The sequence below is a fragment of the Dendropsophus ebraccatus genome, chromosome 5 (assembly GCF_027789765.1).
Source record: "Dendropsophus ebraccatus isolate aDenEbr1 chromosome 5, aDenEbr1.pat, whole genome shotgun sequence".
NCBI classification, from domain to species: Eukaryota; Metazoa; Chordata; class Amphibia; order Anura; family Hylidae; genus Dendropsophus; species Dendropsophus ebraccatus.
In genome coordinates, this window is record NC_091458.1 from 16,178,761 (window position 1) to 16,201,111 (window position 22,351).

General features: G+C 45.5%; 1 protein-coding gene and 1 long non-coding RNA gene across 3 annotated transcripts in view; one reads left to right on the forward strand and one right to left on the reverse strand.

Moving 5' to 3' along the window:
- The window catches only part of ARHGEF17 (Rho guanine nucleotide exchange factor 17), a 155,014-nt gene that overhangs the window by 69,077 nt on the left and 63,586 nt on the right, over positions 1 to 22,351 (forward strand). The gene's annotated exons all lie outside the window — the stretch shown is intronic.
- On the reverse strand, positions 1,329 to 10,875 carry LOC138792305 (uncharacterized). The gene is made up of 3 exons (XR_011363116.1): positions 10,574 to 10,875; positions 2,685 to 3,051; positions 1,329 to 1,504 (listed from the first exon to the last, which is right to left on the reverse strand). It is a non-coding gene; the product is annotated as an uncharacterized lncRNA (long non-coding RNA).

Below are 22,351 nucleotides of genomic sequence, written 5' to 3' on the forward strand. Positions count from 1 at the left end.
TACGCCCGGGGAGCTGAGGACTTTGGGTTCTGGCACACTATGAATCACTTCTCCATAGATCAGTGCATTCACGCCATTCCTCCTGCCCACATCTCACTCTACCTATCAATTACCAATTTAGCCCTGTGCAGTTGTGGTGGGAGATTAGTCTGAAGCTGCAGGGAAGGTTGTCTGTCCCTTCAAGAAGAGCCTAGAAAATACTAAAGATGGGCATGAAGAGTGGCGGCAGAGAGGTGACCTGGTCTGGAGCATCATCCGGAGTACTGCTCCTATCATCCTCAGAGGAGAAAGGAAGCCAGCTTCTCATATTATTCCTACAGTACCAGCTAGTATGAGAGTCACCCAGGCCTTGCAATAGCTTTACGTGCTAGATGGAATTTAAGATTTTAAGAAAAAAAATTCTAATTCAAATTGGATTATTCCAAATGTTCAACAGGGGGTGCCAACTCCAATAGAATACGTGAGTATATAGCTTATGAAGGATTTTTGAAAAATTTATTAAAACAATAAAAAATGATACAGCACAACGTGTTTCCAGGCTGGACTGACCTCTTCATAAGGTGTATAATTATGCACCTGATGAAGAGGCCAGTCGGCCTGGAAACACGTTGTGCTGTATAATTTTTTTATTGTTTTAATAAATTTTTCAAGAATCTTTTATAAGCAATATACTCGCATATTCTATTAGAGTTGGCCACAACTGTTGAACCTGTCTTTTTCGAGGGGTGGGGGGCTGCATCTGTCTATCTGCCCCGGCATGTGTATAAAGGAAAGGCTGCGCATCAGTGTGTCTCCCTCTTAACCCTTAGAGAGTTGTGCCTCAGTCTTGCACAACCAGATCAGGTGAGGGAATCCACTGTTAAAGGGGTTATCCAGCGCTATAAAAACATGGCCACTTTCTTTCAGAGACAACAAGACTCTTGTCTCCAGTGCAGGTGTGGTTTGCAATTAAGCTCCATTCACTTCAATGGAACTGAGCCGCAAAACCCGCCCAAGCTGGAGACAAGAGCGAGGCTGTCTCTGGAAGAAAGTGGCCATGTTTTTGTACCGCTGGATAACCCCTTTAAACTCCTGTGTTTTGATGATTCTGCACCATAAAGCGCTGTTTTCTCTGTGTTTTCCATATTCCAATTGTTGACACTTTGTGGGACCCTCAGGACAGCCATGACGGATTCCCCCCCCCCTCCCGTGTCTTCTCATACTGGACCATTTACATAGCAGACCACTGAGTAATTAAGGGTTTTCGGGCTCCCAGGGGGCGAATGATGATAAAAGCAGAAAAAAAGTTCTCACACAAACAGCTGTGTTTTTATTTTTACACATGTCCAGTTCGGAGTCCGGAGTCCTTCCACATAGTTCTCATAAAAGAACTCCCGTCAGTGGAATCTATGACGCGTCAAAGGTGTCCTATACTTAGGGGAAGTTAGAAGAGACCTCTTATACATTTTGGCCCCTTCACATTTTAATGCAACTCCAAAAAGGTGTCAGAGACAGAACAATACTTCTGGAAGACAGAAAAAAAGAAAGGAGACATGTAGGGCAGTGTTCCTAAGTCCTATCATCCATAGTTAAGGTCCAATAGCATCAATAGACACCATTTAATTAGCAAATTATTAGAGGTTTCTGTGCTGGTAGCTGCTCATGGGTGTGGTTAGCACTAGGACCACCCACAAGCAGCCAATTTAGAAGGTCATTTACATATTGCTATGGTTCTATGTATATATTGTATATGTTCTATGTTCTGGACTTCCTCGCTCCCTTGGTGGGAACCTACCACTTGTGGGTCTTTCTAACTCTGTGATTACTTGTTATTCCTCTAAAAATCCTCTTTTACATGGCTAGAATGTGTCCCCTCAGGAACCTACTATTTTAGGTATTGGGATTTTGTACCCCCTTCCTATTCTTTATGACATGGGAGGAGTAAACTGAGATAGCCTCTACTGTGTTCAATAGCATTGATAGTAATAGTAATTTATCAGTGATTCCTGGACTAAGCTGCTCATGGGTGTGCCCAACACTAGGACCACCCAAAAGCAGCCAATTAAATCAAGTAGGTAATGCTATGGTTCTTTTATCTAGACTCCCTTGCTGATGCAGGTCAAATCCATTAATTGTATTGTTATCAGGCCATGTAATTACTTATGTCCCCAAAAAGCCTCATTTACATGACTTGTATGTGTCCTCTCCAGTAACCTCCTATTTTAGGTAATGGAATTTCTATTTATTTCCTCTTTCTTTCTGTCATATGACACAAGATGGACTAACAGAGATGGGATCCACTGTGTTCAATAGCATCAATACACAAACTTTAGTCAATAATCAGTTATTTATGTGCTGATAGTTGCTCATGGGTGTGGCCAGCACTAGGACCACCCACAAGCAGCTAAATAAGTCAGGTAGGTATTTTAAAGTCTATGTACTGGACTCCCTTGCTGCTAATAGTTAACTGTATTACTGTCTGGGCTTGTGATGACTTGTTGTGATCCTAATGATCCGTACTGCTATAGCTAGTGTTAGTCCTCTGAAGGAATCCATACCTTTTCTCTTTTTTCTATGCTACAACAGAGGAAAAGCAGACAGAGGTGGCCGGGCTTCATTAATCACGTTATAGGAGATATTACATTTGGAGCCAGTGAAAACGTATTCTAAATATAAAAAAAATTCTAAACAAATTTTTTTTTTACCTCTCCTAAAAATAGGACACAGCGATGAAACACGCCAGGAATTTCCTGTAAGTCCTTAGTTGGGGAGTGAAGAAACCCTTTTTCTTGATGTTCCTTACAGCTGAATGATTTATGGCCGCTCTTCTCGGATATTATTCCCCATGCGCTTTGTCATCTTCTCTTTAGCCAGATGTTGAGCCGGGAATGTAACACTTCCCCCTGGGCTGGGATGCAGTCAAGACTCTTTGTAGAGCAAACTTTGCACGTTCCGGTGGTTACTGTACATAGGCCGCTTTTCCGAGCCGATGACGTGACCCTTGACTTGAACGTTGATCGATAAAACGTGTGTGGTATTTTCTTTAAGGAGAGAAAGATAGTAAATGACCACCTAAACAAACAAACAAATTTAAAAAGTTTTAGTAAAATTTTTTGGGGGAATACTAAATCGACCTTCTCGGCAGAGTTGGCCTTTGCGGTGCGGAACTAGTATGGTTAAAGTGATACTGTCACCCCTTTACTATGCGTGGTTCTGTATGGTGGACAGTGTCACCTAGATGCAGCTTCATGGCAGTTCGGCCCCTCTCCCCAGTGGACAGGGGGCCCAACTGCCCTGAATCCCCACCTAGGTGTGGTATACCAGGTATCTCATGTTGTATACCTGTATTATTTTGCATTGTTGTTGAGTTATTGAGCTGTGTTTGGCGGTATTATTTCTGCACTGTGGGATAGTACAGCACTGCGCGGTACTGCTAGTCAGGTATTGTATAGTATATTATTTTTGCACTGTATGATGGCAGCACTGTATTACGTTGGCAACTGGAAGTGTTATTTGGCCAATGTATATTTGGGCATCATATACTTATACTATATATATTTGTACAGTCTGTGACACAAAACTATTGGCATAGGCATGCTAAAAGAGTGTATAGCGAAGAGTTAGGCCGGCCCAAGTTCTTGGTGTAATTTTTGGTCGGGCCTCTGTGAAATCTTTTCTCGAATTGATGGTGGTCACAGCGCCTCCCCCTGGTCCTCAGACCCATAACATTTTACACGTCTTAGTTGGTCTTCTTGGCCCTTTGACAAGATCTCCTTCTCAACACAGGAGGATAGGGTGGCACTAACTATAATCATTCAGCGGTTCTATGACAACACTTCCAGTCATTCCTGGTTACCAGCAGTTACATTGTGGGGGGTAGATCCTTCCTGATACTCCGCTCATATTTTAGACATTCCATTACACCTTCTGTACATTCTGTTATAGAGAACATTGACTGTGACTCACCAACTACGGATGGTCTATGTATAAATAATGACGACACTATCAACAAAATGTACCCGTATAATGTGTACAGTAACTGATGCCCTATAAGTCCATCACTATACATTATGTTTCCATGACAGTGCAAAAAATGATGGCAACCTTTTAGAGAGGTACTGACCAAGTAACAAAAGCTGTTGTATACAGAGGGCAGTATTATAGTAGTTATATTCTTGTATATAGGAGCAGTATTATAGTAGTTATAGTCCTGTATATAGGAGCAGTATTATAGTAGTTATATTCCTGTATATAGGAGCAGTATTATAGTAGTTATATTCCTGTATATAGGAGCAGTATTATAGTAGTTATATTCCTGTATATAGGAGCAGTATTATAGTAGTTATATTCTTGTATATAGGAGCAGTATTATAGTAGTTATATTCCTGTATATAGGAGCAGTATTATAGTAGTTATATTCCTGTATATAGGAACAGTAGTATAGTAGTTATATTCCTGTATATAGGAGCAGTATTATAGTAGTTATATTCCTGTATATAGGAGCAGTATTATAGTAGTTATATTCCTGTATATAGGAGCAGTATTATAGTAGTTATATTCCTGTATATAGGAGCAGTATTATAGTAGTTATATTCCTGTATATAGGAGCAGTATTATAGTAGTTATAGTCCTGTATATAGGGACAGTATTATAGTAGTTATATTCTTGTATATAGGAGCAGTATTATAGTAGTTATAGTCCTGTATATAGGAGCAGTATTATAGTAGTTATATTCTTGTATATAGGAGCAGTATTATAGTAGTTATATTCTTGTATATAGGAGCAGTATTATAGTAGTTATATTCCTGTATATAGGGACAGTATTATAGTAGTTATAGTCCTGTATATAGGAGCAGTATTATAGTAGTTATATTCTTGTATATAGCAGTATTATAATAGTTATATTCTTGTATATAGGGGGCAGTATTATAGTAGGTATATTCCTGTATATAGGAGCAGTATTATAGTAGTTATATTCCTGTATATAGGAGCAGTATTATAGTAATTATATTCTTATACATAGAAGCAGTATTATAGGACTAAGTGCTTTCTGTTTCCTCTCTGATGTGATTGGGATTTGGCAACAGTTTCTGTTTAGTCGTCCTCTTTATCCTCAGTGAGGGAGATCTCTGAGAAATGTCTATAAAGCTGTGGAATATTCTGATAAATGATTGCAGCCCCTGTACAGTATATATAGTACATGAATGCTAATGTTTGACACAATTTACAGCGTTTAGAGGAGGAAGCTGAACAACCGGAATACGGCCTAATATATGGCATCCAAACTGAAGCAGTCGTTGCCTCTCATTGTGTGATCTCTTCTCCACCAGTCCCTGGTTTCTATTATGTAATGTTGTATCCTGGTGGATATGTGCGTGTGGGGCCCGGAGTGTACTGCCTGTTTAATATCTCTGTGATAGACCTGCCCCAAAGCAAAATCTATGGAAAATATTCAAAGAAGTTGAGCAGTGACCCTGTTTGTATACATACCCATGAGTGGTGTTCCTGCTCCTATACATTGCTATGAGTAGTGTCCCGGTTCCTATACTTTTCAATAAGTGGTGTCCCTGTTCCTATACATTACACTGAGAATTGTCCCTGCTCCAATGCATTACACTAAGTGGTGTCCCTTCTCCTATGCATTACACTGAGTATTGTATTTGCTCCTATGCATTACACTGAGCGGTGTCCCTGCTCCTATGCATTACACTGAGCGGTGTCCCTGCTCCTATGCATTACACTGAGCGGTTTCCCTGTTCCTATGCATTACACTGAGCGGTGTCCCTGTTCCTATGCATTACACTGAGCGGTGTCCCTGTTCCTATGCATTACACTGAGCGGTGTCCCTGTTCCTATGCATTACACTGAGCGGTGTCCCTGCTCCTATGCATTACACTGAGCGGTGTCCCTGTTCCTATGCATTACACTGAGCGGTTTCCCTGTTCCTATGCATTACAGTGAGCGGTGTCTCTGTTCCTATGCATTACACTGAGCGGTGTCCCTGTTCCTATGCATTACACTGAGCGGTGTCCCTGTTCCTATGCATTACACTGAGCGGTGTCCTGCTCCTATGCATTACACTAAGTGGTGTTCCTGCTCCTATGCGTTACACTGAGCGGTGTCCCTGCTCCTATGCATTACCAAGAGTGGTGTCCCTGCTCCTATGCATTACACTAAGTGGTGTCCCTGCTCCTATGCATTACACTAAGTGGTTTCCCTGCTCCTATGCATTACACTGAGTATTATATTTGCTCCTATGCATTACACTGAGTATTATATTTGCTCCTATGCATTACACTGAGCGGTGTCCTTGCTCCTATGCATTACACTGAGCGTTGTCCCTGCTCCTATGCATTACACTGAGCGGTGTCCCTGTTCCTATGCATTACACTGAGTGGTGTCCCTGTTCCTATGCATTACACTGAGCGGTGTCCCTGTTCCTATGCATTACACTGAGCGGTGTCCCTGTTCCTATGCATTACACTGAGCGGTGTCCCTGCTCCTATGCATTACACTAAGTGGTGTTCCTGCTCCTATGCGTTACACTGAGCGGTGTCCCTGCTCCTATGCATTACCAAGAGTGGTGTCCCTGCTCCTATACATTACACTGAGTGGTGTTCCTGCTCCTATGCATTACACTAAGTGGTGTCTCTGCTGCTATGCATTACACTGAGTATTGTATTTGCTCCTATACATTACACTAAGCGGTGTCCCTGTTCCTATGCATTACACTGAGCGGTGTCCCTGTTCCTATGCATTACACTGAGCGGTGTCCCTGTTCCTATGCATTACACTGAGCGGTGTCCCTGCTCCTATGCATTACACTAAGCGGTGTCCCTGCTCCTATACACTGGGTGGTGGCTCATGGTCATTGCTTTGTACAGGACTCCTGTCTCTCATATGGGAGAAATCACCCAAAATAAGTCACAATAAGTTTCTCACTAATCTAAACTTTTGGTGACATTTGGATGGAATCTGATTTGTAGCTAATCGATCGGCTGATCTCTCACCATCTGTGGGCCGATACAGCTCCACCATAATGTTACCAATATTGCAACATAGAAATAAACAAAGAATTGCTGGTTCTGCTTCTTTAAAAATAGTAGATCTATATATATATAGACAGCGTCAGATGATTTTTATGGCAACTCCGGGACATCTTGTCCTCTGCGGTTGATTATAAAGACCCTCCGGCTCCCAGATTGTGTGAGGATCTGTGGAAAGGGGCTGGGAAACTGCTCCCAGAGTCTCCATTAACCCCTTCACTATTCTATTCCCACCACTGGCTCGATCTCTTCAACCCCACCCAAAATCTTCCGATTCCCTGCACATTCATTGTCCATCAGGCTCCATTAATAAACTATAGATTCTTAAAGGGGGTTATCCAGGATTAGAAAAATTTAGCTGCTTTCTTCCTGAAACAGCACCACTGTAGTGCTCAGGTTGTGTGTGGTATTGCAGCTCAGTCCCATTGAAGTACATGGACAGGGGTGGTGCTGTTTTTCTAACTTTAAACCTCTTTAAAATTCAAAAATTCAGAAGTAAAACTATAAATGTTGACTTTCCCATTTTACAATCTCAAACTTCGGTTATAGATTATATATTGCTAGAGTTTTACATATCCCCAAACAGATCTAGCTATGTGTCAGTCTTCACTGTGGTTCTTGCATTCTATTCATGCACTAGGAAGCTCTGTAATAACAAGGATGTGATGAGGCTCTGGAGTTGCCCTTTAAGCAGCATGTATACAGTATCTTGCACAGACTATATACTCGGCGGGTCGTCATAATGTACAGTATAGGGAATTTCACATCCTATCACATCATTATTTAGTGTTCTGCTCTGATGGACAAAGGACTTTGATGAGTGCCGCGTATCTCACCACACTCCGCAGAATATGGACCCAACTTTTCGAAGCACCTGACAGGCAAATGTATCTAGCGTTATGGCCACTTTTCCCCTCTCTTGTCTCCATTTTGGGTGGGATTTGGAACTCAGTTCCATTGAAGTAAATGGAGCTTAATTGCAAACCACACCTGACCTGCAGACTAGAGATGAGCGGACAGTCGGACTTTTGGCGCTCTCTCATCATGCCTTTGATCCCGGCCGCATCCTTGCGCTCCCGCGAATATGGGCCAGGATATTCCAGGGAATTCAACAGGGATTCCCTGGAATATCCTGGCCGCATATTCCCGTGAGCGCAAGTGTACGGCCGGGATCAAAGGCATGATGAGAGAGTGAACTGCTTTCGGACCAAAAGTCCGACGGTCCGCTCATCTCTACTGCAGACAAGAGAAGAGGAAAAGTGGCCATGTTTTTGTAGACCTGGATAACCCCTTTAAGTGTGTAAAAAATATGTGTAAGAGAAAGAAAGAAAAATAATAAATAAAAGATGTATATATATATATATATATATATATATATATATATATTACGGTATTATTATTATCTGTCACAGCTTTGGTTTGGTGGTTCAGGAGTCAAGTGGAAGTTTTAGGCAAGTTATGGTGGACTAATTTTAAAGGGGTTTTTTCTTTCAAATCAACTAGTGTCAGAAAGCTATATAGATTTTTAATTTACTTCTATTAAAAAATCTCAAGTCTTCCAGTATTTATCAGCTGCTGTATGTCCTGCAGGAAGTGTTGTTTTATTTTCAGTCTGACACAGTGCTCTCTGCTGACATCTCTGGCCATCTCAGGAACTGTCCAGAGAAGGAGAGGTTTTCTATGGGGATATACTGTATATTTAAAACCGGGACAAAGTTCCTGTCTCGGCCAGAGATGTCAGCAGAGAGCACTTGTTACTGGTAGTGGTCGGCACTCCGACACGAGGTGGTGCCCGGGCCAAAGCACAGTAATCAACAAGAAATTCCCGACACTCACCAATCTTCTGCAGGGTGATTTATTCACATAAGTGCAAATACAGACAAACGGATAAAGGACGCGTTTCGGTGTGTAGCCTTTCTCAACAAGTCAGACTTGTTGAGAAAGGCTACACGCCGAAACGCGTTCTTTATCCGTTTGTCTGTATTTGCACTTATGTGAATAAATCACCCTGCAGAAGATTGGTGAGTGTCGGGAATTTCTTGTTGATTAGCAGAGAGCACTGTGTCAGACTAAAAATAAAACATTTCCTGTAGGACATACAGCAACTGATAAGTATGGGAAGATTTGAGATGTTTTAATAGAAGTAAATTACAAATCTATATAACTTTCTGACACTAGTTGATTTGAAAGAAAAAGCGTTTTGCTGGACAAGCCCTTTAAGGATGTCATAATAGTTATGTCATCCAGGGGCGGGCATGGTGGTTAAGCACAGGAGTATGGATCCTCAGTAGGGTCATTGGTGTCCTTAGAGTAGTCTGGCTCAGCTAGAATAGCAGCCAGAATGTGCCGCCCCATTATTGCTGTCTGGCCCGGTGTATGTCGCGCGGTATCCGTGAATCCCAGTAACCTAGCACTTCACCTGATTCCTGTGATTGTTTTAGTCCTGTGATTTAAAGGAGAACTCCGAGCTGTGATTTTTTGCAGAGTGCTGAGGAGGATGAAAGAAGTCACATGCTCTCTCCTTCCCGCTGCAGCAGTGATGCAGGTATCCCGCAGCTGCGGTTCCCTGGTCTTAGCCGCTTCTGGGTCTGAGTAGGGACCTGGGACGTGACGTGTGAGGTCAGCTCAGCTAGTCAGCAGCCGAGGTGGGACCCCGCTATGACCGATGATTGGCTGAGCAGGCTGAGGTGAGAGCATGTTAATTCCTTCATACTCCCCCCCCCCGCCAAAACCCCAGCCCGGAGTTCTTCTTAAAATAAAGTTGTGACCATCATAACACCAAAAAGTGTGTTCTGTGCCTTCATCCCACAGTCTGTGTTTATTGTTGTTGGAGTGGTTTCAAGGGGAAGCAAATGTCCATGGCATATCCAAAAGTCATGGCGACCATATTGCTTGTCACCCAGCTTTCCCAGAACCTGACAGAGTGACATACAGACCTCATTTAGACATCACTTCTTTACAATCCTCAAGATCCCTGCTTGCAGTCAGTAAATGGAGATCTATATAGTTTAATTCTTCTACAGCAGTATTTTCCAACCTGTTGACTCTCCAGTTGTTGCAAAACTACAGCTCCCATCATGCCCTGCCAGTCTTTAAGTGAAACTCTGATATACTTTAGCATCACTTCTTCAAATTCTTTAAGATCCCTGCTTGCTGTCAGTATAATGACCTATGTGGAGCAGCATTCCTAATGCCAGTTGTAGTTGTGAAACTACAACTCCCATCATGCCTGGGCAGCCAAAGCTTAGATGATGGGAATTGTAGTTTTGCACATAGAGCTATCTGGACGCCATCCTGTAAGTCAACTATGAAGGTTGGCATTTACTGACAGCAAGCAGACATCTTGAGAATGGTTAAAATTAAAGCACAAAGTGTATGAGAAAGCTGCAGAACGTTTCCCCGTGCAGGGATTACGCCTCATTTGCAGCGCCCTTGAAGGTCAGGGGCGAGTCGTTGGTGGTTCTGCTACGTGCTCGTCCTCTACGTGTCCGAGTTATAGCAGTGGGGGTCCTCATTTTCTGCGTCGATCGCCCCCCAGATTTGTTTACCTCTAACTTTAATCTGCAGGACATGAGCCTCCGGGGTCAGGGCTGTAATGAGAGGAGGTCACTGCTTGTAAGTACCATAAACAGTCCATGGTGGGGTATCCACAGCTGAGCTGCCACCTACAGGTACACCGAGGAAGTGCAAACGGATTGTCAGCTCTGGGGGTCAGATGATCTGGATGGATTTATGTAACTTAGGGCTCTAAGTTACACGAATCTACACTGTGTGCTGCCATTCCTCACTGTGTTCAAGATCATATCCACATTCATTGTTCTCAGAGACACTGGGGGAGATTTATCAAACATGGGGGGAGATTTATCAAACATGGTGTAAAGTGAAACTGGCTCTGTTGCCCCTAGCAACCAATCAGATTCCACCTTTCATTTTCCAAAGAGTCTGTGAGGAATGAAAGGTGGAATCTGATTGGTTGCTAGGGGCAACTGAGCCAGTTTCACTTTACACCATGTTTGATAAATCTCCCGCACTGTATCTAAGACTGGCTATGAATAAGAATGTTTTGATTCATTCACAGTCAGCAGAGATCCGGAAAATGGTGCAAAACTGAAAGGCAGAGTCATGATGTCGGTGTGAACAGAGCCTGAGACAGAGCTGAACCTCTGTGTGCTGTACCTCAACTTTCCACTAGATGTCACTCTTTATTATTGCAGTTCTCATTAGACCCTGGAACAGGACCCCATTCACACAATAGTCCAGGGGATGACCCTACAAAAGCTTAAAGGGAACCTGTCACCCCCCGTGCCGGGGTGACAGGCTCCCGACCCCCTGTTAGAGCCCCCTATACTCACCTAATCCTGCCGGGTCCCGCTTCTGGAGGTGGTCGGGTGACGGAGATCTCAGCCGCTGCAGCCCGGCGCGCGCACTGAAAGATGAGTCCAACGCCCATAGAGAATGACAGGAGAGTCCAGTGCTCCGTCATTCTCTATGGGTGTTGGACTCATCTCTCAGCGCGTGCGCCGGGCTGCAGCGGCTGAGATCTTCATCACCCGACCACCTCCAGAAGCGGGACCCGGCGGGATTAGGTGAGTATAGGGGGCTCTAACGGGGGGTCGGGAGCCTGTCACCCCGGCACGGGGGGTGACAGGTTCTCTTTAATTCATCATTATGAGTGGTCCCAGCAGTAGAACAACCTTTGCTATGTTATTATTAACATGTATGACAGAAACTCTGAAGTTTAAGCAGCAGGCCACGCTTGGGCTGGGTTCACATGACATGGTGCATTTTTTTTCCTGTTTTCTAGCAATTTAAAGGTAAAGGGGGGGGGGGGGAATGCAGTCGCATGTCAGTCATCAAAACCCACATCAGCGATTAGATGGCGGGGTTCACACAGTGCTTTTTTTTTTAATGTTTTTCTTTGTAATATAAAAGGTCAGGGAAAAGCCCCATCACCTTGAATCTTTCCCGCTATGTCACACGTATAATAACACAGTTTGAAATGGATAGCAGGGACACTAACTTATTATTATTACTATTATTATTATTATTGTCATTATTTTGGGGAAGACAATCAGACCTGTGGACAAGGCCTAAGGATGGGTTTTTGCAGTTTTTTTTCCAACCGTTTGTCATCCATTGCCATCATTTTGGTGCACAAATACAGGCGTAATTTGCATAATACAGACATGTTTTGGTGTCAAAATGACAAAGGCGCCCATAAAACGGCCAAAAAAGAGACATTGTGAGAACATAGCCAATAGCCAAGGGCAATCAGGGAGGTGAGAATGGCCGTCCTCGTGCCTCCATAGCTCCGCTCCTGGGTCCTAGTCACATCAGCCAGCTGTCATCTTCTGCTGGAAACCCGGTATGTCATGTACCGTCTCTTCCAGCAGCGTCATGGCCCCACCCCAGTCACTGATTGGCTGAGCGGGCAGTCACTCAGCAGGGGACGGGACATTGCACTCAGCAGAGCTGCAGGACCCCGGTTGCTGTAAATGGGACCTTGAATGAGGCACAAAATTGCGGCAAAAAAGTGTTACCACTACAAAAACATGTGCTCTTATCTGGAGAAGGGGTCCTCCGTCTCAGGGGGGCCATCCTGCATCCCTCCAGCTGTTGCAAACAAGGCCGGCGTCAGCACAGGGCTTACCCGGAGCCAACAGCGCCTCTAGGTGCCCAGAGAGGGAGAGGGGCCCGGTGCTCTAATGTTCAGCCTGATCACTGTAGTGCAGGGTGACGCTGAACAACAGAAGACACTGGAGACAGAGCAGGACCTGCACAGAGAGAGAAAGGGTGAAGGACCTGATCACATGACCCCAAGGTCCTCAACCTCACAGTGTGGAGAGCAGCCTGACAGAGAGGAAGAGGGAGAAGACTGAGCTGTAAGTGCAGTGTGTCAGAGTGTGTCAGTCAGTCAGTGTCTGTGTCAGTCAGCCAGTGTCTGTGTCAGTCAGCCTGTGTCAGTCAGTCAGTGTCTGCGTCAGTTAGTCAGTGTCTGTGTCAGTCAGCCAGTGTCTGTGTCAGTTAGTCAGTGTCTGTGTCAGTCAGCCAGGCAGTCGGTGTCAGTAATGTGTGTGTTAGGGCTCAGCCACACTAGCGTTTTTCTTTGTTTCTAACGGATCCGTCTATATTAATTAAACGGATGAGCATAAACTGATGAGCAGACAGATGCAAACTGATTGCAAAATGTTCATCTTTTTTTAATGGTCCGTTTGTATTTTGGCTTAAAAAAACTGACTTTTGTACATCAGTCAGCATCCGTTTTTCTAACAGTTTATTTTTCTTCTTTGGTTTCTTGCTGCTTCTGCGCATGCTCAGTGCATAAACGGATGTGAACGGAAATACCTTCCGTTTTAGATCCGTCCTCATTGACTACAATGTAAAAAAAAAACGGAAGTGCACTTTCTGTTCGTGATCCGTTTTTTTAAGCGGAAAGAAAAATACTGCAAACACTATTTTTTCCTCCGTTCAAAAAAACGGATCTTGAACGGATTGCATGCAAACGGAGCACACTAAAATATCATGGGAATCTATGGGGATTTTAACGGATCCGACAGTTTCGGTTTTGCTTACTCCAAAACGGAAACGGTAGACGGAATGGTGCCGGATGGTCAAACGCTGATGTGAACGTAGCCTTAGTGGTGTCTCAGGTGATTGTGTATAGTGTGTGGATGATGGTTGCATAGTGGATGGATGAGGGGCCCGCTGAGGCTCTGAGGGCTGGCAAACACCTGGAGCCGGCCCTGGTTGCAAAACTACAATCCCCTAGGCTGCCAAAGCTTTGGTTGTCCAGGCATGATGGGAGTTGTAGTTCTGCAACAGCTGGAGGGCCGCAAGTGTGACACCTGTGTCCTGATCCTGATCTGATCTGATTGCAGGGAGTTCTGATCCGTGCAGAACACAATCACACAAATCCCCATAGAAAACCTCTCCTGCTCTGGACAGTTCCTGACATGGGAGAGCAATGTGTCAAACTGGAGAGAATACACCACTTCCTGCAGGACATACAGCAGCTGATAAGTACTGGAAGACTGGAGATTTTTAAATAGATGTAAATTACAAATCTCTATAACTTTATGACACCATTTGATTGGAAAGAAAAAGATTTTCGCCGAAGTAACCCTTTAAGACACAAAAAAAAAGACCTTAAAGGGGTACCCAGATATGAAAAAACCACAATGATATTATGTTCTTTATGGAATGGTCTCACCTGCTTACCACTTCCCGGTTTAGCAGTTGCTCAGTACTACCCGTCCCAGAATGCATTGCTTTCCCACAGCAGAAGATTTCAGTACATAGGACATTCTCTGCCTGTGGCATTGGTCCTTAAAGGTATTGTTCAGGCTTATAAAAACATGTCTGCTTTCTTCTAGAAACAGCACCACTCCGGTCATCAGATTAGTTGTGGTTTTGCAGCTCCTTTCTATTGAAGTTGGGGTTGAAATTGTAATACCACACACAACCTGAGGACAAGGGTGGCGCTGTTTTTACAAGATAGTTGCTGTGATTTTTTTTTTTTTTTTTTTCAATCCTGGAAACCCCCTATCCAAGTAAATATATATATACAGGATGGACAGTGTGTGTAATAGGGTTATGAAGGGGGAGATTTATCAAACATTGTGTACAGTGAAACTGGCTCAGTTGCCCCTAGCAACCAATCAGATTCCACCTTTCATTCCTCACAGACTCTTTGGAAAATGAAAGGTGGAATCTGATTGGTTGCTATTCACTGATCCACCTACTTTCTGTCCACCTACTTTTAGACTGCCCTGTACATGTATCTGTATATGAGAGGTGGAGGGGCTGGCCAGAGGTGATGACATCACTCAGGGGGCGTGGCCTGAGCGCAGAGGCAACTTCCAGACAAGGCCCCTGAGGCGGCCGAGGATGATGCCTCACCTGGGGAGAGATGGAAGAGCTGAGGACAACACCACACTGAGAGTAACGGGACTACACAACATCCTGTCAGGGGTAACCACACAGCTATAAGTGATAGCACTGTACTAAGAGGTTATAATGTAGAGCTCACAGAGCATTGCTTACACTGGATACAGCTGAGAGCAAGACTAGCTATGTACAATGTATCAGTCTGGAGCTCACAGAGCATTGTCTACACTGGATACAGGAGAGAGCAGGACTAGATATGTACAATGTATCAGTCTGGGGTCCAGGCTGTAGAGCTCACAGAGCATTGTCTACACTGGATACAGCTGAGAGCAGGACTAGCTATGTACAATGTATCAGTCTGGAGCTCACAGAGCATTGTCTACACTGGATACAGGAGAGAGCAGGACTAGATATGTACAATGTATCAGTCTGGAGCTCACAGAGCATTGTCTACACTGGATACAGCTGAGAACAGGACTAGCTATGTAATATGTATCAGTCTGGAGTCCAGGCTGTAGAGCTCACAGAGCATTGTCTACACTGGATACAGGAGAGAGCAGGACTAGATATGTACAATGTATCAGTCTGGAGCTCACAGAGCATTGTCTACACTGGATACAGCTGAGAACAGGACTAGCTATGTAATATGTATCAGTCTGGAGTCCAGGCTGTAGAGCTCACAGAGCATTGTCTACACTGGATACAGCTGAGAGTAGGACTATCTATGTACAATGTATCAGTCTGGAGCTCACAGAGCATTGTCTACACTGGATACAGCTGAGAGCAGGACTAGCTATGTACAATGTATCAGTCTGGAGCTCACAGAGCATTGTCTACACTGGATACAGCTGAGAGCAGGACTAGCTATGTAATATGTATCAGTCTGGAGTCCAGGCTGTAGAGCTCACAGAGCATTGTCTACACTGGATACAGCTGAGAGTAGGACTATCTATGTACAATGTATCAGTCTGGAGCTCACAGAGCATTGTCTACACTGGATACAGCTGAGAGCAGGACTAGCTATGTACAATGTATCAGTCTGGAGCTCACAGAGCATTGTCTACACTGGATACAGGAGAGAGCAGGACTAGCTATGTACAATGTATCAGTCTGGAGCTCACAGAGCATTGTCTACACTGGATACAGCTGAGAGCAGGACTAGCTATGTACAATGTATCAGTCTGGAGCTCACAGAGCATTGTCTACACTGGATACAGCTGAGAGCAGGACTAGCTATGTACAATGTATCAGTCTGGAGCTCACAGAGCATTGTCTACACTGGATATTGTACATCCAAGTATGGAGGGAAGTTGCAGAAGTTCTCATTACACAGTGATGGCTCTCTCGTTACGTACAGTCGGAGCTCCCTCTTCCCAGCTGATCTCCCGTTACATTGTGTGACTATCTGAGGGCGGGCGGCACAATAGCGGTTGATTTGTTGACAATGGTGGAAGCTGAATATGTAATGGTTATATTTATGGATCCTGAGGAGAAGGTGGGCGGCTGAGCCGCTGGTGTTACACTCCACTGTACCCTGCATTGTGACGGTTTTCATGTTGCTGTATTCCAACCCGCTATCAAACATCCATACTTATGATGTATCCCCTGCAGCCATTATGGCAATAACACAGCAAACACTCAGTACGCAAAGTCATATACAGCAAGCATGGTATCCACTGTCATATTCTGTACATCTACTCCAGTCACACCCAGAGCTGAACTCACTGTTCTGCTTCCTTGTGGCACTTTGCTCATAGACTCTACTCTAAAAGTTTAGATCACTTATATAGAACATGGCACTGTAGTATGTGAGGTTACCATGTGGTTCCTGGTGTGAACACTACATCTCCCACAATGCAGAGCAGCGAGAAGGTGTTTTGCAGACACTGAACCAGCAGGGAGCTCTGATATCTTATGGTTTTGAGTTCAGATGAGCATAATATGGCCACCATTTCTCTATCACAGATTCCAAGCAGATTTATCATCGCTGTACTGTGACATCACTGTGTGTATTATCCCTGTACTGTGACATCACTGTGTGTATTATCCCTGTACTGTGACATCACTGTGTGTATTATCCCTATACTGTGACATCACTGTGTGTATTATCCCTGTACTGTGACATCGCTGTGTGTATTATCCCTGTACTGTGACATCATTGTGTGTATTATCCCTGTACTGTTACATCACTGTGTGTATTATCCCTGTACTGTGACATCACTGTGTATTATCCCTGTACTGTGACATCACTGTGTGTACTATCCCTGTACTGTGACATCACTGTGTATTATCCCTGTACTGTGACATTACTGTGTGTATTATCCCTCCAGGACTGTGACATCGCTGTGTGTATCATCCCTGGACTGTGACATCGCTGTGTGTATCATCCCTGGACTGTGACATCGCTGTGTGTATTATCCCTCCTGGACTGTGACGTCGCTGTGTGTATTATCCCTCCTGGACTGTGACGTCACTGTGTGTATTATCCCTCCTGGACTGTGACATCACTGTGTGTATTATCCCTGTACTGTGACATCACTGTGTGTATTATCCCTGTACTGTGACATCGCTGTGTGTATCATCCCTGTACTGTGACATCGCTGTGTGTATCATCCCTGTACTGTGACATCGCTGTGTGTATCATCCCTGTACTGTGACATCGCTGTGTGTATTATCCCTCCTGGACTGTGACATCGCTGTGTGTATTATCCCTCCTGGACTGTGACATCGCTGTGTGTATCATCCCTCCTGGACTGTGACGTCGCTGTGTGTATCATCCCTCCTGGACTGTGACATCGCTGTGTGTATTATCCCTCCTGGACTGTGACATCGCTGTGTGTATCATCCCTGTACTGTGACATCGCTGTGTGTATCATCCCTCCTGGACTGTGACATCGCTGTGTGTATTATCCCCCCTGGACTGTGACGTCACAGTCCTGGTTCAGCAGGGGCACCACTGCAAGTTTTTCCTCTGGTTACTTATTATTCCCTTTTATAGCAGGATAACCCCTTATAATAACCTGCTAGGCTCTCAGTACTACACAACACATCCAGCTTCCCAATAGTCTGCAGCAGTAGATGTGTCTTCCAGTGAAAGCGTTAACACGGTGGCGGCGCTCAGCCCCTGCTAATCCTCCCCTGCTCTGCCTGTGATTGCTTTTGTCTGCTTAGTGTCTCTTGGCTGCTATTAAGGAGAGTGGTAGACAGAAGCAGCACACCTGTCAGAGGAGCAGCAGCCGCCATGCAGAGGAGGAGGAGGAGGGAGCAGCAGCCAGGAGTCAGGGCTGCATCTTCCCTCCATTAACCACACAAGACGTCTCCATCCAATCAGCAAATATTTATAAATTTTCAATTTTTTTATTTAAAGGGGGGAGAGGGGGGGAATCACTGCGTCTTCTTTTTTTTCTTTTTTTTTTTATGGTTATAATTTTTATTCGTTGATCTTGGCCGCTCTGACTTATCGAGCGTCGGCGAAACCTAGAGGACCCCGCATGCTGCAGATGGTGAGGACGCTCGCCCAGTTCACCATCGCGCTGGAGGACATGAGAGAGATGGGAGACGGCGCGGAAGCCTCGCCGGGGGACAGCGCGGAGGAGATGCAGGAGAAGGAGTCAGCCGGTGGCGATGGCGCTGCGCAAAGCATCACCGAGGTGATGAATGGTGGAGGTGGGGGGTGAGCCATATAACAAGGACGCAACAGGTCTGGGAGGGGGGCTAGAGACCCAAAAGCAGAGGTTGCTGTAAGGGCTGTATATAAATCAGTATCCTCGGCTGTCAGGGAATGCTGGGAGTTGTAGTTTTGCAACAGTTGACTAATGTAAACAAACAACCCCCTGCCCCTTTAAGCCATCCCCTTCTATTACTCGATCTCTCCCAGTACCCATCCATACCTGGGAAAGCTGTGTGACCGATATGGCCGTCATAAAGCTGCCCCCAATGGCTAATTTGTCTAGCACTGCAGTGAGGACTATATGGCGGTATTATAAAGCAGCTCTGCCATTCAGGAGTCTGGGAAAGTTAGGTGAAATGAATGAGGAGCAAGATGAAACTTCACCGTATACTGTCAGCGAGCGGAGGCAATGGTGGTTACATCTATGTCCTATACAGCCGTATATAGAGTCCAAACTGATGCACTATAGCAAACTATCAGGGCAGGAGAGAGACGTGTTGGTAAAGTTTTTAACTCACAGAGCATTGCCTAGACTGGATACAGCTGAGAGCAGGACTAGCTATGTACAATGTATCAGTCTGGGGGTCCAGGCTGTAGAGCTCACAGAGCATTGTCTACACTGGATACAGCTGAGAGCAGGACTAGCTATGTACAATGTATCAGTCTGGAGCTCACAGAGCATTGTCTACACTGGATACAATTGTATCACTTCTCAGCTGAGAGCAGGACTAGCTAATAATAAATGATACTTGTTGGCCTGCTGGGACCCCCCTAACCCCATCTGCTGCCCCCCGCCGATCTGTGTTTCTGCCTAACAAGATTCCACCCCTCCTATATATTATGGAGACCCTGGTGAGGAGGGGCACATGGCAGGGGCTCCCATTCTAGTAATGGTTGGGGGGGGGGGGGACCAGTGGTCCATTATTTCTCATTACCCTGTGGACTGGTGGTAACTGTTCACAGCTGGAATAACTAACAGCCATGGTCCATGTATCCTGTGCTGTATACAGCCGAGACCCCCTCCCCTCACACACATAAACAATGCATGGAGCAGGACACGTGGTGGGATTCTCTGTGATGGTTTATATTGTCTGTGACTAATTGTCCCATAGGGAGTGGCACAGTATTACCACAGCCTGTCAGCACTGTGGGGGTCCTCTCTATATGTCACCATAATAAAACCCTGAACATCAGATTACTGAGAACCATAACCATAAAGCCTGATACCGGAACAGTGTCTAAGAGAGTCGCGGCAGGGTCCAGAGATAATACACAGCTATAGGGGGGGTTGTGTAGATGACACTGTGTTATGGGGGGATGTGTAGATGGCACTGTGTTATGGGGGGATGTGTAGATGTGTTATGGGGGGATGTGTAGATGGCACTGTGTTATGGGGGGATGTGTAGATGTGTTATGGGGGGATGTGTAGATGACACTGTGTTATGGGGGGATGTGTAGATGACACTGTGTTATGGGGGGATGTGTAGATGACACTGTGTTATGGGGGGATGTGTAGATGACACTGTGTTATGGGGGGATGAGTAGATGACACTGTGTTATGGGGGGATGAGTAGATGACACTGTTATGGGGGGATGTGTAGATGTGTTATGGGGGGATGTGTAGATGGCACTGTGTTATGGGGGGATGTGTAGATGTGTTATGGGGGGATGTGTAGATGACACTGTGTTATGGGGGGATGTGTAGATGACACTGTGTTATGGGGGGATGTGTAGATGACACTGTGTTATGGGGGGATGAGTAGATGACACTGTGTTATGGGGGGATGAGTAGATGACACTGTTATGGGGGGATGTGTAGATGTGTTATGGGGGGATGTGTAGATGACACTGTGTTATGGGGGGATGTGTAGATGTGTTATGGGGGGATGTGTAGATGTGTTATGGGGGGATGTGTAGATGACACTGTGTTATGGGGGGATGTGTAGATGACACTGTGTTATGGGGGGATGTGTAGATGACACTGTGTTATGGGGGGATGTGTAGATGACACTGTGTTATGGGGGGATGTGTAGATGACACTGTGTTATGGGGGGATGTGTAGATGACACTGTGTTATGGGGGGATGAGTAGATGACACTGTTATGGGGGGATGTGTAGATGTGTTATGGGGGGATGTGTAGATGACACTGTGTTATGGGGGGATGTGTAGATGACACTGTGTTATGGGGGGATGAGTAGATGACACTGTTATGGAGGGATGTGTAGATGACACTGTTATGGAGGGATGTGTAGATGTGTTATGGGGGGATGTGTAGATGACACTGTTTTATGGGGCATGTGTAGATCAGTCTTTTAACCTTTTTTGAGCACATTTTTTATACTTAAAAAATCCCGGGGCACACCACCAACCAAAATGGCACAAAATGACACTAAAACAGTACATATTATACATATAGTTAATAATATAGATTCTAAATGTATTTATGCTCAGTGTGAAACCTGGGCCTGTTTTCTTCTCCCCCCTGTGCTTCTCTCCTGTTCTTCTCTCCAGCATACTTCTCCCCCCTACTTCTCTCCTGTGCTTCTCTCCACCATACTTCTCCCGCCTGCTTCTCTCCTGTTTCTCTCCACCATACTTCTCTCCTGTTCTTCTCTCCAGCATACTTCTCCCCCCTACTTCTCTCCTGTGCTTCTCTCCACCATACTTCTCCCGCCTGCTTCTCTCCTGTTTCTCTCCCCCATGCTTCTCTCCTGTGCTTCTCTCCACCATACTTCTCTCCTGTGCTTCTCTCCCCCATGCTTCTCTCCTGTGCTTCTCTCCACCATACTTCTCTCCTGTGCTTCTCTCCACCATACTTCTCTCCTGTGCTTCTCTCCACCATACTTCTCTCCTGTGCTTCTCTCCACCATACTTCTCTCCTGTGCTTCTCTCCACCATACTTCTCTCCACCATACTTCTCTCCTGTGCTTCTCTTCCCCCCTGCTTCTCTCCTGTGCTTCTCTCCACCATACTTCTCTCCTGTGCTTCTCTCCACCATACTTCTCTCCTGTGCTTCTCTCCACCATACTTCTCTCCTGTGCTTCTCTCCACCATACTTCTCTCCACCATACTTCTCTCCTGTGCTTCTCTTCCCCCCTGCTTCTCTCCTGTGCTTCTCTCCCCCATGCTTCTCTCCTGTGCTTTTTTCCACCATACTTCTCCCCCCTGGAGATGGTCGCCGCTGCTGTCCGCCTCACCTACTGGCCGCCCGTAGGGCCCGGACGTGCTCCTCCAATCAGCGGAGACCGGGAGCGTGGTGCGCTGCGGTGGGCCGTAGCGCACACGTTGATTGGATGCGTGCATTATGGCCCGCCGCAGCGCACCACGCTCCCTGTCTCCGCTGAATGGATAGGAGGAGCACGTCCGGCCGCTACAGGCGGCCAGTAGGTGAGGCGAACAGCAGCAGCAGGGCGATCTGCAGGGGCAGCATAGTTTGGGGAACTTTCCCCGCGGCACACCTGACCATGTGTCGCGGCACACTGGTTGAAAATCACTGGTGTAGATGACACTGTGTTATGGGGGATGTGTAGATGTGTTATGGGGGGATGTGTAGATGACACTGTGTTATGGGGGATGTGTAGATGACACTGTGTTATGGGGGGATGTGTAGATGTGTTATGGGGGATGTGTAGCTGACACTGTCTTATGGGGGATGTGTAGATGACACTGTGTTATGGGGGGATGTGTAGATGTGTTATGGGGGGATGTGTAGATGACACTGTGTTATGGGGGATGTGTAGATGACACTGTTATGGGGGGATGTGTAGA